Here is a 14,025-nt window from a genome sequence, read left to right on the forward strand (position 1 = left end):
TAAAAGGTCTGTGCTTTTGGGCTGCGAGAAAAATAAATGGTCATTAAATGATACAATGTCCTCCTACTTATCTTTCTTTGTGGCGAAATCCATTCTCCTCCATTGGAAAAATAACACATTATTACGGTACATTTGAGTGACACATATACAAGATCTTCAGGCACAATGCTTGATAAGGGAGTAATGTAAAAAAGACTTCCTTAGCTATTCGTGGGACCTGTCAACGGCCATTTATTCACCTCTACCAAGTTAAACTTATCACAGACTTCTTCAGATAATTGAACGGGGATAGAAGGATGATCAAAGCGCACTATGTATGTAATTATTTCAGCAGACCTCTCGCACTATATAATATATTCCGTTATAGAAATGCACTTGAAACTCCGTCAGCAACTAGAGAATTGCCATTTCAGAGAACAGGATTCTGCCTGAAGTTTAATTTGCACAGAATGCCTACGATATATCATATCAGCGCCCCTTGGATGTCATAGTTCTTATCTAGATTAAAGCTGTTTGTTTTATCATATAGAAAAAAAGAATGACGCAACGGTTTCCGGTCTAGACCAGACAAAAGGCCGTCACGGGTACAAAATGGCCCTGTGATAGATCCGTTATTTTATAAAGAACGAGGAAGATCAAAAACTAGTCTAAGGGGTATAATTAATTAAGGTTGATTTTGGTCGATGTTGGCCCATATACAGATGTAGCACCGCTCATTCTTGCAGGGGCTGGCGATTCCATGATAGCATGAGACGCGTGCGTGCCCCGTGGCGACGGAGCTCCTCGCCACCGTCCGCCGCCACCACCGACGGTCCCCGTCCCCCCTCCCAACCCTGCCCATCTCCCTGAAGCTGAGACAGGCAGGGTCCCGCTGCCCAGCTGCCACTTTCCAAGCACTATAATGGTATGATTCCATAGTTTGGAAATTGGTATTTATTTTCTGTGCGTTCTCTGCTGAATACAAAAAACTTGCAACAAACTAACAAATAGCCTTCCGGATTGTTTTACTTCATTGCACAATGTATCATTCTACGGGAGGACGATGCATCATGCCTTTGGGGAGAGATAAAGTACCAACCAATCCACTTCTGTCACAGCTATGAAATGATTGGTTGGTACTTTGAGCCGGTACTTGTTTCCTAGCACGGCCACACCGATTTACATCGGGGTGGTCGTGTCGGAAAAATCGGGTCGATCGCATCGCATGCGATTTGGTCGCATGCGATGCGATCGACGCGACCAACCGATTTTGGACCCGTTTTTTTTTTTTTTTAATGAAATGTAAATCGGGTCCCTGGGACCCGATTTTACATTGAATTCAATGTAAAATATTCCCAACCCCCCCAAATGTCCCGGCGTACACCCCACCCCACGATAGACGCCAACCCGAAGCGTGGCGAGCGCAGCGAGCCCGCGAGGGGCGGCGGTGCGCGTCCTCCGACCTTTTCATTCCCCTACTATCCACGTCGACGTGGAGTTGAGAATAGAATAGTGTGGCGAGCGCAGCGAGCCACCGAGCCCGAAGCGTGGCGAGCGCAGCGAGCCCCGCGAGGGGACGCGTATAACTTCACAGGTATACGCGTCCCCTCACGGGGCTCGCTGCGCTCGCCACGCTTCGGGCTCGGTGGCTCGCTGCGCTCGCCACACTATTCTATTCTCACTCCACGCCGACGTGGATAGTAGGGGAATGAAAAGGTCGGAGGACGCGCACCGCCGCCCCTCGCGGGCTTGCTGCGCTCGCCACGCTTCGGGATGGCGTCTATCGTGGGGTGACGACGGGGACATCTATAATGTGAAATGGGTCATATTGGCCCATTTCACATTTTTCACATTTTTTCAAGATTTCAATGTTAAAAAATATTTTAACATTGAAGCCTATGGAAAAATCGGGGGCATCGCGTCGGGACCATTGTTAATAGTCCCGACCGACGCGATGCCCCCGATATTTTACCTTTCCCGACACGATTTCAATGTTAAAATATTTTTTAACATTTAAGCCTATAGGGAAATCGGGGGCATCGCGTCGGGACCATTGTTAATGGTCCCGACCGACGCGATGCCCCCGATATTTTACCTTTCCTTCAATGTTAAAATATTTTTTAACATTGAAGCCTATGGGGAAATCGGGGGCATCGCGTCGGTCGCGTCGGGACCATTGTTAATGGTCCCGACCGACGCGATGCCCCCGATATTGTGCCTAGCCGGCTAAATGGACCTGATTTCAAAGGAAATCGGGTCCATCGGGGGTAATCGTGTACCTTAAGTTAAGGTACACGATTACCCCCGATTGTGGCCGTGCTAGGAAACAAGTACCTTTGAGCCTGATCACACCTGTTAGCAAGGCTGCAATCTTGGAAATGGACAAAACTATGCTGCACGGCAGGTGGGGCAGATGTAACATGTGCAGAAAGAGTTAGATTTGGGTAGGGTGTGTTCAAACTAAATCTAAATTGTAGTGTAAGAATAAAGCAGCTAGTATTCACCCTGTAGAGAAAACAAAAAACTCCCCCCAAATCTAACTCTCTCTGCATATGTAACTCTCTGCCCCACCTGCAGTGCAGCATGTTTTTTTATCCATCTGCAAAAAATGCAGCAGGTCTTTTAGGCCCTTTATCTCTCTCTTATTAACTCTTTCCCAGGCTTGATACGACTTAACACAGGAAGAAATCTGTAATTGTCACACACAGGTAAACTCCACTTCAGCATATTAATGTATTGCTAGTTTTTCACCCTATACCAAGGCGGATAACACAACACAATAATAATAATATAAATGGGGCGGTATTTGTGTATTTTGGCGGCGCCCATCGCATCGCATACCATAACACATACGATGGTATGCGATGCGACGCGATATCGTACAATAGAGCACGATGGCATACAATTTTGAAATTGTATGCCATTGTACATGGCATACGATGCCATACGATGCGATGCGATGCGATTAAACATTGTATAAGCACCCTAATGGGTGCTTATACTATGTTAAGCACCCAAATGGGTGCTAACAATGTTAAATGCACCCCCACGCCACCCCCCACTATAAACGTGAACCCGAAGCGTGGCGAGCGCAGCGAGCCCGCGAGGGGCGGCGGTACGCGTCCTACGACCTTTTCATACCCCTACTATCCACGTCGGCGTGGAGTTGAGAATAGAATAGTGTGGCGAGCGCAGCGAGCCACCGAGCCCGAAGCGTGGCGAGCGCAGCGAGCCCCGCGCGGGGACGCGGATACCTTCACAGGTAAACGCGTCCCCTCGCGGGCTTCACAGGTGTCCGCGTCGCCACGGACACCTGTGAAGCCCGCGAGGGGACGCGTATAACTGTGAAGGTATCCGCGTCCCCTCGCGGGGCTCGCTGCGCTCGCCACGCTTCGGGCTCGGTGGCTCGCTGCGCTCGCCACACTATTCTATTCTCAACTCCACGTTTATAGTGGGGGGTGGCGTAGGGGTGCATTTAACATTGTAAGCACCCATTTGGGTGCTCAAAAGCACCCTTTAGGGTGCTTATACGATTTTTGGTCGTATAGGGGGTCAAAATCGCGTCGCATCGCATCGCATGCCATCGGGTGCATGGCATGCGATGCGATGCGATCTGTTCGTCGTACGACGGACATCGGGGGCGCCACCAAAATACACAAGTACCAATGGGGCATATACTGTATGAGCGTTTGATCTCTAATCATTTTTTAATCAAACCTACAGTCCCGTTGTTACTCTGTGGGAGTGAGAGGTTAGAAATTCACGCAAAGCTATTTTCCCGAAATATATCGTCCCCGGCACGTCCGAGTCATAAACTGGGAAATATTAGGGATTCGCTTTCCCCCTCTGAGAATTAAGGAACACACCAGACAGATTTAGTAACATAGTAAGTACTGAAATGTTCCGTCCTTCCTAATTTATTTCCATTCAAGGTAGCGAGGAATATTAATGCGCTGGGTGCATATCGTTACCCCGTACAGGATGTTCTGGGTTATGAAACTGAAGTATGCAGCCGGTGTACACCAATACCGGGCACGCACACTGTGGTGTGGAACTTTAGTAGACTCGTATTGCGTATACTGTATATTTGTAGCTGCCAAAATATAGCAACAGATTGTACAATAGTCTCAGATCGTGCGTTGTGCAACTGGCTGGCTGAGGTGCATTGTGGGTAAGGCTGTGATCCAATGCAAACATAGGGGTGGGGTTTATTGCAGCACGGCGCGTTTCGTGGGCACAGTGATATCAGATGCGGAGAGGTGTCTCTCTAGAATCGTTGGGTATGGGGCCCCTTTAAGGTGTTGCTATAGGGCCCACAATGTTCTGTCTATGCCCCTGATATTTCTACCTTTAAAAAGAAGTGCCCCCTTGATTACGCCCATCTTTATTAAATTTATTGAGATTGGAGTTCTAATGAAGATGGTGCGTTGCCCAGAGCAACCAATCAGATTGTATTTCTTATTAATTGATCACCTTCTAGAAGACAATAGAGAGAATCTGTATGGTTGCTATGGGTAACATAGTAAATTGACCTCATTGCCTGGGAGCCATCCGGATACATATACATAATCGATTGGATACTACAATACCTCCCAACTTCTGAAATGCAAGAGCCGGGACCACTTTCTATATATAGAAAGGGCGGGATGTACTAAAGGGAAAATGCGGTAAAACAGGGGTTTTACCGCATTTTCCTATTTACCATTACCCGTCTGCCCCGTTTTCGCTTGGCAGGGTATCGCTACCCTATAGAAGCCTTCCCCGCTCGCCGTCCGCGGGAGGAGGAGACGCAGGGGGATACTGGCAGCCGCCGGGATGTGACGGAGACCCCCGCAGACCACATCACAGGTATCGCGGGGGTCACCGCAACCCGATGCTAGCCTCATATGTTAGTACATATGCGGCAGCATCGCGGCGGCTGCCAGGCGAAGGGCGGCGATGTATATTAATACATACCGCCCTAAGTGAGAAAAAAAAAATTCTACGATAAACCAGCAAGGAGCCTCATGATAATGGCTCCTTACTTAAATATAACTAAGAGCTACCTACCTTGGGGCAACCCCATAATACTCCATATGTGGCCTCTCACAACAGACATATAGACCTCTCTTGAGGGAATTTACTAAGATGTGTATTCTACATCACATGTGATGTTGCTGTGGGCAACCAATCAGAACCTACTTCTTATTTATTTAGCACTCTCTAGAAGATAGTAGACAGAATCTGATTAGTTGCTCATAGCAACTGAAAAACCACCATTATATGGCAGTTAGGAGCTAATTGGCCGATGCCTTATCTCTCCTCTTTATCTCTCTCCAGCGCATGATAACATCATGTGGTGTTCTTGCTATACAATGGCTGATTTCCTAGATAACATGTCCCTAACATACAGCTCCCTGGTACTGAGTGATTAACGGACACTCATTTTGAATTAACCCTTGGGTAACCCTGTAAAATGGATGCGCCGCGGCCCGTTCTTGCTCCGTGCGCTGATGTAAGCAAACGTCGAGCTCTTCCGTCTGCCTGGAATTTAAGCTAAAGAATTAAAGTAGAGATTGAAGCTTCACCTTCTGCCCACACGATGAGACACATTTCAATTCCAGTCACATTCTCCGCTCTCCCCAATCATTACGGCGACACACCAAGCCGCAGACCCAAGTTGGCTTCATTTTCTTTCTTCCCTGTGTTAATCACTTAGTAGTTTTTATTACACAGCTCGGAAGGCTTTTGGCTGACGCTGACACAATGGTAATGCACATCCTCGCTGTGTAAATCAGAGGCGGTGGGGCCATTGCTCACGGATCTGCTTACATCCAGGTGGTGAGAGATAAACATAGCGACGTATTCCTACGCCACAGCCACCTTCGGTAACAGGACCTAATTAATGATTATTTTATTCAGGGCAGATGCTTCTATTTCAAAACCAAACATTTATTTACGGGACGTTCTCTTCCACGCTGGCTGTAGCTTAATCAGGCCGGGCGGGAGCCATCTTCACGTGTCCACAGCGAGCCAGCCCGGGTAAAGCCTGGGACATAGACTTCAGCTGCACTCCAAGCCCTTGATTCAGACCTGCTGGGTGAGCAGCGAATTAGGCCCCGTCTCCGATGGTGGGGAAGGCGAACGCCTTTGGCGAGTTTTACACTCGCTCGCGCGTTCTCAAAATGCTTGACAGGAAGTGGGCGGTCACTGCACAGAGACCTTTTGACTGGCAACCTTCCCATTGTTGACTTAATGCTTGTGTTGACCTACCAACCCAGTCGACATTTGTCATGTCGACCTATTTCAGGTGTCGACCCAAGCCGTGTTGACCTTCAGTGCTCAACCCAATGCATGTCGACGGCATCAGTATGGTGGCGGGGAGCGGTTTCCCTAAGGGGGGATCGGGGGGATCCGGGGGAGCTGGGAGGGGGGGCTGCGGTGGAGCTGCTGAGACTGTCAGAAGAGGCGGAGGGCTCCGATGGAACGGGGCATGTCGGCTGGCGGCGGGTAGCGGTGGCTGGTGAACGGCGATAGAATCACCACGAGCAGCTTCAATGTGAGCTGTTCCATCTATATATAAAGCATCATTAATGTACTGTATTCCCTATAGGAGTGAGGAGGAACCGGCCACTAAATGCCTGCAATATACCTACACATGGCAATGCAGCACAGCACCAGGCACACTGCTAGAACATAACAAATATACGCTGCGACAGAACACCGCTCCTTCCCGACGCTTCCCTGCGCTTCTATGTCGGCGCAGATATTGAACTCACTTTCAGTGAAGGTTAAAAAATAAAAAAAACAATAAAATTGCACGGAAATCCTGCTCATCTCACTGAGACCCAACTCCCCCCCCCCCCGTCCCCCGATCTCCTATCTGCCATACATCCTACTATGGGGCTAGAACTACTGTATAAGACTAATTACTCCATTACCAACATAGTCATAAGAGGAGATGTGAGCTGATGTTTATAAGGCTTCAGGTCCTATATCTGTAGTAGGTGGAAGCACCATGACCTAAGGGGTACGTTAATTGGAATAAATTTCAATATTTATCAAATTAAATATTTAAATGTATTCTGATGTATCTGTTACCAGATATAACCGCTCCATGTCTCCTCCAGCAGAGGAAGGGGGCTGTAGGATAGAGACAGTACAACACTACAATATAACATCATACTGGGTATAGTATGATGTTATATTGTATATACAGTAGATAGATTTACCCGACGTTGGGATCCCGACTGTCAAAACACTGACAGCCGGGTTCCCGATGGCCACCTGCTATTTTCGCTCATCCACGACCCCCATAGCGGGAGAATAGAATAGGTGGCGAGCGTAGCGAGCACGCAAGGGGCATTGTTGCGCTGGCCACGCTGTCTGAGTCTGGGCAGTCGGGATCCCGACATCGGGCTAATGACTGTCGGGATCCTGACTGTCAGACCCCTATACCACACCCGTACCACACAACCCTGGACGCTGGGCACTAAGGTACAGTAATGTGATATCCATTTAGATAGTCTCTCCTTTCCTGCACCTCTACTTCCGCCTGTCGCCACTGCATCTCTCACACCCTACTGCCCTGCATTTCCCCATCCCCCTGTCATCGCTGCACCTCCCAGTCCAACTGTCACACCTGCACCCCTCTGCGGCTCTGCCCCCTGGTTCCCCTGCACCTACCTGTCCCCCTATCACACCTGTACCCCTCTGCCCCCTGGAAACTCTGCGCCTCCCTGTCCTGCTGCACCTCCCCATCCCCCTGTCACACCTGCACATCTCTGTCCCCCTGCACCTCCTCGCCCCCTGTCACACCTGAACCTCTATGTCCCCCTGTACCTCCCCATCCCCCTGCCACACTTGCACTTCCCCGTCCCCCTGTCACACATGAATCTCTCTGTCCCCCTGTCACACCTGAACCTCTCTGTCATCCTGCCCCACTGCATGTGACAGGGGCAGTGCCATAATGGGAGGAGGGGAATGGAGGCAGCAGGAAGGCAGAGACTGAGAGTTATATAGTGGGAGGAGCAGGGTCCCCAGCAGCACAGAGTATATCAGGAGATGAGTGATGTGTCAGTGAGGAAAGGGTTGCATGTGACAGGGGCAGTGACATGATGGGAGGAGGGGAATGGAGGCAGCAGGAAGCCAGAGACTGAGAGTTATATAGTGGGAGGAGCAGGATCCCCAGCAGCACAGAGTATATCAGGAGATGAGGGATGTGTCAGTGAGGACAGGGCTGCATGTGACAGGGGCAGTGACATGATGGGAGGAGGGGAATGGAGGCAGCAGGAAGCCAGAGACAGAGTTATATAGTGGGAGGAGCAGGGTCCCCAGCAGCACACAGTATATCAGGAGATGGTGATTTGTCAGTGAGGACAGGGCTGCATGTGACAGGGGCAGTGACATGATGTGAGGAGGGGAATGGAGGCAGCAGGAAGCCACAGACTGAGAGGTATATAGTGGGAGGAGCAGGGTCCCCAGCAGCACAGAGTATATCAGGGGATGAGTGATGTGTCAGTGAGGACAGGGCTGCATGTGACAGGGGCAGTGACATGATGTGAGGAGGGGAATGGAGGCTGCAGGAAGCCACTGACTGACAGTTATATGGTGGGAGGAGCAGGGTCCCCAGCAGCACAGAGTATATCAGGAGATGAGCGGACAGGGCTGCATGTGACAGGGGCAGTGATATAATGTGAGGAGGGGAATGGAGGCAGCAGGAAGCCACAGACTGAGAGGTATATAGTGGGAGGAGCAGGGTCCCCAGCAGCACAGAGTATATCAGGAGATGGTGATTTGTCAGTGAGGACAGGGCTGCATGTGACAGGGGCAGTGACATGATGTGAGGAGGGGAATGGGGGCAGCAGGAAGCCACAGACTGAGAGTTATATAGTGGGAGGAGCAGGGTCCCCAGCAGTACAGAGTATATCAGGAGATGAGTGATGTGTCAGTGAGGACAGGGCTGCATGTGACAGGGGCAGTGACATGATGTGAGGAGGGGAATGGGGGCAGCAGGAAGCCACAGATTGAGAGTTATATAGTGGGAGGTGCAGGGTCCCCAGCAGCACAAAATATATTAGGGGATGGGTGATGTGTCAGTGAGGACAGGGTTGCATGTGACAGGGGCAGTGACATGATGGGAGGAGGGGAATGGAGGCAGCAGGAAGGCAGAGACTGAGAGTTATATAGTGGGAGGAGCAGGGTCCCCAGCAGCACAGAGTATATCAGGAGATGAGTGATGTGTCAGTGAGGACAGGGTTGCATGTGACAGGGGCAGTGACATGATGTGAGGAGGAGAATGGGGGCAGCAGGAAGCCACAGACTGAGAGTTATATAGTGGAAGAGCGAGGTCACCAGCAGCACAGAGTATATCAGGAGATGTGTGATGTGTCAGTGAGGATATGGCTGCATGTGACAGGGACAGTGACATGATGTGAGGATGGGAATGGAGGCAGGAGGACGCCTTAAGGCCCTCATCCACTAGTGCAAAATGGCCTCTTTTCATCCAATTCTGAGCTTTCGGGTACGAGGGGTCAGAAGAATAGTGACACATTGCATGTCCTGTTCCTCCGACTCCGATACAATGTGCGTTCCCGTGCTCTTCTGACCTCTATCGCAGATCGCCATGGCTGCCATGAATATTTGCACTAGTGGATGGGGGGGGGGGCATTAGACTGAGAGCAATATAGTGGGAGGAGCAGGTACCCCAGCAGCACAGAGTATATCAGGAAATGAGTGCTGCATGGAGGTTGCGACAGCAAATCCCTCCTATACACAAGGGAACTAGGTACAATTCCCCGATCTAACTCCCAATACAATCTGCACCGGTCCGGTCGATGCTCGTTGTACTGCAGGAAGCGTGAGCTCTTCGGGTGACACATTTGCTCAGAAAAAGCACAGTTCCGCCATGACTTCCTTTGTTCTGGAACTCAATAGCTGCTACAGGGCGCTTTAGACAAATGATACGCAGATCTGCCCAATATACGGCTAACCACGCGAAGAAGAGATGAAAACCAGAAATCTGAATTAATAAAGATCAAATCCCCTACAGACCGAACCCGGCAGCCAGGACTGTGCAGGAGTTTTCTTCAAGTCTTTTACTTTGACAATTCACTCCGAAATTAGCGCTGATTAGCGAACCCACCCCGGTATGTAAGCTCTCAGAAATAGCTTGTTCTGGATCAGGAATCAGAAAAGCGCAGCAAAATAACAGAAAAACTGAAGAGGGGACTATTGTGTTATGTGACTGGCAAGAAAGCTAATTTTCTCCAACAAAGAAACTCATTAAAGCGTGTAGTCACATTTTGAATTGCAAATGTCATCTTTGAAAGATTATTATATATATTTTGGAAGCGTTCGCCTTTTTTTACCTACACACCATCTGTATTCCAGGTTGTGCGCTGAAAGGCTTCCTGCCTTAATGTGATAATTTGGATAATGGCGGAGAGGTGTGATGTGTCTGAGATCGCACAGCTCTCTGCATCCTAAACTGCGGGGAAGTTCGGGAAGGGGGGTTTGAGGCACTAGACCACCCCTGTATGATATAATGATTTCATTTGGGGTCTTGCTGGCCTGTGATGCGTCAGACCCAGTAGTGCAGGTGTCTGATGCGTTTCGTTGTGGGTAGTGTAGTAATCAGCGGCAGGGCTGTAGTAGGGTGATAATGTGCCTTGGCCCGCCCGATGCCCCGCACATGTGACATCATGAGGTGGTACTGGAGCATCCTAAGGTCACTATAGGGAATGCATTCAGTATTGCGGCATTAGGGATAGGCACCAGCGGGAAGGGTTAGGGTCTTGCTGCAGGGAGGGAGGGTTAGGCGGTGGTTAGGGCTAGGCACTAGCGGGGAGATATAGGGTCACACTGCGGGGAGGAGGGTTAGGGTCAGGTGGTGGTTAGGGCTAGGCACTAGCGGGGAGAGTTAGGGTCACGCTGCAGGGCGGGGGGGTTAGGGTCAGGCGGTGGTTAGGGCTAGGCACTAGCGGGGGAGTTAGGGTCACGCTGCAGGGAGGGGGGTTAGGGTCAAGCGGTGGGTAGGGCTAGGCAATAGCGGGGGGAGTTAGGGTCACGCTGCAGCGAGGGGGGTTAGGGTCAGGCGGTGGTTAGGCACTAGCGAGGGAGTTAGGGTCACACTGCGGAGAGGAGGGTTAGGGTCAGGTGGTGGTTAGGGTTAGGCACTAGCGGGGAGGGTTAGGGTCACGCTGCAGGAAGGGGGGTTAGGGTCAGGCGGTGGTTAGGGCTAGGCACCAGCGGGGGAAGTTAGGGTCACGCTGCAGGGCGGGGGGTTAGGGTCAGGCGGTGGTTAGGGATAGGCACCAGCGGGGAGGTTTAGGGCCACACTGCAGGGAGGGAGGGTTAGGGTCAGGTGGTGGTTAGGGTTAGGCACTAGCGGGGGAAGTTAGGGTCACGCTGCAGGGAGGGGGGTTAGGGTCAGGCGGTGGTTAGGGCTAGGCACTAGTGGGGGAAGTTAGGGTCACGCTGCAGGGAGGGGGGTTAGGGTGAGGTGGTGGTTAGGGATCGTCACTAGTGGGGGGAGTTAGGGTCACGCTGCAGGGAGTAGGGTTAGGGTCAGGCGGTGGTTAGGGCTAGGCACTAGCGGGGGAAGTTAGGGTCACACTGCAGGGAGTAGGGTTAGGGTCAAGTGGTGGTTAGGGCTAGGCACTAGTGGGGAGAGTTAGGGTCACGCTGCAGGGAGTAGGGTTAGGGTCAGGCGGTGGTTAGGGCTAGGCACTAGCGGGGGGAAGTTAGGGTCACACTGCAGGGAGTAGGGTTAGGGTCGGGCGGTGGTTAGGGCTAGGCACTAGCGGGGGAAGTTAGGGTCACACTGCAGGGAGTAGGGTTAGGGTCAGGCGGTGGTTAGGGTTAGGCACTAGCGGGGGGAGTTAGGGTCACGCTGCAGGGAGGGGGGTTAGGGTCAGGTGTTGGTTAGGGTTAGGCACTAGTGGGGGAAGTTAGGGTCACGCTGCAGGGAGGAGGGTTAGGGTCAGGCGGTGGTTAGGGCTATGCACTAGCGGGGAGAGTTAGGGTCACACTGCAGGGAGGGGGGTTAGGGTCAGGTGGTGGTTAGGGCTAGGCACTAGCGGGGAGAGTTAGGGTCACACTGCAGGGAGGGGGGTTAGGGTCAGGCGGTGGTTAGGGCTAGGCACTAGCGGGGAGAGTTAGGGTCACACTGCAGGGAGGGGGGTTAGGGTCAGGTGGTGGTTAGGGTTAGGTACCAGCGGGGAGGGTTAAGGTCACACTGCAGGGAGGGGGCTAGGGTCAGGTGGTGGTTAGGGCTAGACAGCAGCGGGGAGGGTTAGGGTCACACTGCAGGGAGGGGGGTTAGGGTCAGCCGGTGGTTAGGGCTAGGCACTAGCGGGGGAAGTTAGGGTCACGCTGTAGGGCGGGGGATTAGGGTCAGGCGGTGGTTAGGGATAGGCACTGGCGGGGAGAGTTAGGGTCACGCTGCAGGGAGGGGGGTTGAGGTCAGGTGGTGGTTAGGGTTAGGCACTAGCGGGGATGGTTAGGGTCACGCTGCAGGAAGGGGGGTTAGGGTCAGGTGGTGTTTAGGGCTAGGCACTACTGGGGGGAGTTAGGGTCACACTGCGGGGAGGAGGGTTAGGGTCAGGTGGTGGTTAGGGCTAGGCACTAGTGGGGAGAGTTAGGGTCATGATGCAGGGAGGGAGGGTTAGGGTCAGGCGGTGATTAGGGCTAGGCACTAGCGGGGAGAGTTAGGGTCACACTGCAGGGAGTAGGGTTAGGGTCAGGCAGTGGTTAGGGCTAGGCACCAGCGGGGAGGTTTAGGGTCACACTGAAGGGAGGAGGGTTAGGGTCAGGTGGTGGTTAGGGCTAGGCACTAGTGGGGAGAGTTAGGGTCATGCTGCAGGGAGGGGGGTTCAGGTCATGCTGCAGGGAGGTGGGTTAGGGTTAGGCGGTGGTTAGGGCTAGGCACTAGCAGGGGAGTTAGGGTCACACTGCAGGGAGGGAGGGTTAGGGTCATGCTGCAGGGAGGGAGGGTTAGGGTCACACTGCGGGGAGGAGGGTTAGGGTCAGGTGGTGGTTAGGGCTAGGCACTAGCAGGGGGGGGGGGGTTAGGGTCACACTGCGGGGAAGGAGGGTTAGGGTCAGGTGGTGGTTAGGGCTAGGCACTAGTGGGGGGAGTCAGGGTCATGCTGCAGGGAGGGGGGGTTAAGATCAGGTGGTGGTTAGGGCTAGGCACTAGTTCGGAGAGTTAGGGTCACGCTGCAGGGAGGGTTAGGGTCAGGCGGTGGTTAGGGCTAGGCACCAGTGGGGAGGGTTAGGGTCACGCTGCAGGGAGGGGGGTTAGGGTCAGGTGGTGGTTAGGGTCAGGCACTAGCGGGGGAGTCAGGGTCATGCTGCAGGGAGGGGGGTTAGGGTCAGGTGGTGGTTAGGGCTAGGCACCAGTGGGGAGGGTTAGGGTCACACTGCAGGGAGGGGGTTAGGGTCAGGTGGTGATTAGGGCTAGGCACTAGTGGGGGGAGTTAGGGTCATGCTGCAGGGAGGGGGGTTAGGGTCAGGCGGTGGTTAGGGATAGGCACTAGCGGGGAGAGTTAGGGTCACACTGCAGGGAGGGGGGTTAGGGTCAGGTGGTGGTTAGGGTTAGGCACTAGCGGGGAGGGTTAGGGTCACACTGCAGGGAGGAGGGTTAAGGTGAGGCGGTGGTTAGGGTTAGGCACTAGTGTGGAGGTTTAGGGTCACACTGCGGGGAGTAGGGTTAGGGTCAGGCAGTGGTTAGGGTTAGGCACTAGCGGGGAGGTTTAGGGTCACACTGCATGGAGGTGGGTTAAGGTCAGGCAGTGGTTAGGGTTAGGCACTAGCGTGGAGGTTTAGGGTCACACTGCGGGGAGAGAGGGTTAGGGTCAGGTGGTGGTTAGGGTTAGGCACTAGCGGGGGAAGTTAGAGTCACGCTGCAGGGAGGGGGGTTAGGGTCAGGTGGTGGTTATGGTCTGGCTGCATTGAGGGAGGTATAGGGTTTTGCTGCAGGGATGGAGGGTTGGGGCGTGTGCAGGGGGAGTGTAAGTGTACGTACCTGACCCCTGTCGGGAGACATCGCTGTATTGGGCTACA

General features: G+C 52.6%; 1 protein-coding gene across 4 annotated transcripts in view; it reads right to left on the reverse strand.

The window, feature by feature from the left end:
- Positions 1-14,025, reverse strand: part of CTNNA2 (catenin alpha 2) — a 1,425,647-nt gene that overhangs the window by 535,119 nt on the left and 876,503 nt on the right. The gene's annotated exons all lie outside the window — the stretch shown is intronic.

The sequence above is a fragment of the Crinia signifera genome, chromosome 1, assembly GCF_055691185.1.
Source record: "Crinia signifera chromosome 1, ASM5569118v1, whole genome shotgun sequence".
Classification (NCBI taxonomy): Eukaryota; Metazoa; Chordata; class Amphibia; order Anura; family Myobatrachidae; genus Crinia; species Crinia signifera.